Source organism: Balaenoptera borealis, assembly GCF_965194805.1.
Source record: "Balaenoptera borealis genome assembly, chromosome: 1".
Classification (NCBI taxonomy): Eukaryota; Metazoa; Chordata; class Mammalia; order Artiodactyla; family Balaenopteridae; genus Balaenoptera; species Balaenoptera borealis.
The window spans coordinates 52,572,394-52,574,500 of record NC_138860.1 but is presented as its reverse complement, the minus strand read 5'-3'; positions in this window follow the sequence as shown (position 1 = coordinate 52,574,500).

The following is a 2,107-nucleotide window of genomic DNA, read 5'->3' as shown; positions in this document are numbered from 1 at the left end:
ATAAGGCATAAATACGAAATCATTTGAAAATAATTAAATAATGGTAAATTAATTTAAAAATAATAAAAAATAGAATAAATTACTAAATGTCACACAAACAGGTGCCAGTATATGCACAAACAAGGAACTCCACCGGTGGCCCTGAGTTGACCAGGATCCCTGGGAAGGCATCATGGAAAAGGAGAAGCAGGGTCCAGGGCAGCCCAAGTACAACACATGTCTTTTTAATTCAGGGCTCTTCCTCGTGTCTCAGCAGACAAATAAACATGCAAATACGAATCTGGGAAGGACCACTGGGACTTCTTTTGTCATGTTGGCATAATGCCCATTTGTTCACGAATCCTTGTGGGGCTCTACCACGTGCCAGGCACTGGCCGTGCACTGGGAAGAAAACAGTGGGCAAGACAGACACCTTAGTGCTGCCCTCGGGTGTTTACCATCCAGCAGGGAGACAAATGAACGCGTAATTACAAAGTAGTGTGTAAGTGATAGGTTTAGTAGGAGGTTTGTGGGAGCTCATAGGGGAGAAACCTAACTCCGAGTTGTGGTGGTGAAGGAGGGCTTCCTGGGATAGAAATGTTCAATGAAAGAAATTAAAGGATGAGTTAGGAGCAGCAACAAAAGGATGTTTGAAAGTTGGGGAAGAGAAGAAGCAGATATTTGAGGAACCGAAAGAAATTCAGTAGGGAATTCAACTGGGGGAGTTGGGGAGGGAGGGAGGGCAAGGGAAATGTGCTAAACAGTGTTGGGGGAGCAGTGCGAGCCGAGGCCAGCCAGCGTGTGAGGAGCCTTGTAAACCTTAATGGGGATATGTGGACATTATCCTAAGGGTACTGGGGAGCCATTGAAGGATTATGAGCAGGGGTAGTGCCATGATCAGATCTGCATTTTAGGAGGCTCTGCCTATGCCAGGGTCACTGTTAATAAGCCAGTAAAGAATCAGTCTCTCCCTTTAACTGGATCTCTCCAATTTCCTTCCTCCATCCCCAGTCACCAGCTCCCCAGGAAACCCTTTCAAAGCAGAGGTCTCTTTTTAAGGTCAGCTTCACAGGCCAGATAGCAGAGGAGACAGGAATAGCCGAAGAGGTGTGAGTGTCACAAGCTGGACTGCTCTTCTCGGTCTACCCTGTGGTCCTCACAAAAGGCAATCTCCGGCAAAGTAGACAGGGAGGCAGGGCCACGCTGGGTTGGAAGGGGGAGTGGTCTGAACCCCATTTCCTTGGCTGGCCGCCTTAAGCACCACCCTTGAACTGGTTAAAGGCAGTACAGAGGAGAAACAACAAACCTGTGAATGGTGTAGAAAATTTATGCAAAATATACAGAGGCCTTATCTACCTAGGTAGCTGCTGTTTTATTATGCTTATTACTGATTTAGGACTTCGGCTTGACCTGCAAATCAAAACTCTTAATCAGGCCTCTCATCCTTATCTGCATGGTAGCCAAGAGGCAGGTGGTAGCAGTAAACCTTAATGGCTAGAAGCAGCATAACACTGATGCAGCTCATTGAACTTTCCAATTAAAGTCCAGTGCCATGATTGTTAGCCTACAGAATAATGAGTTTTGTTTTTGTTTTTGTTTTTTTTAACCAATGCCACTCAGGTCCGCCCCAAAGCATCCTGCACTATATCCTTATTTCCTAAAATGGAGGTTGTACGGGGAACAGGCCTTCGAGTAATACAGGTTCCTGAATTCCAGCCTCTGTGACAGGGAGGCCTCATGCCCAGTTTCCTTTCCTTCAGAGTAAGGAAGAGTCTGTGTGCAGGGCCTGGAGCCTCTGGGCACAAAAATAGACTATTTGAGCGTTTGGATTTTCCTTTCCTGACAGTGGACTTACTCAGGAAGAGGCACTTAAACAAGACTTTTTTTTTTCCTCTGTGTTTTTCAAAAAACACATTTAATGGGGGGAAGCAAAATTGTTATGGAGAGAAGACTTTTCAGCCGCCTCTTCTTTGTTCCCTAAACAGGCTCAGGTGAGGCAGTCCTTTTGCCCTTAATTGCCTTTTCTGCCTGCACTCCCCACCTCCAGCCCACCCCCATCCCCCATCCCCACCCCCAGCAAACTTCCAGACCCGTTTGCTCAGCACCCACCAAGCCCTAAAAACCCCAC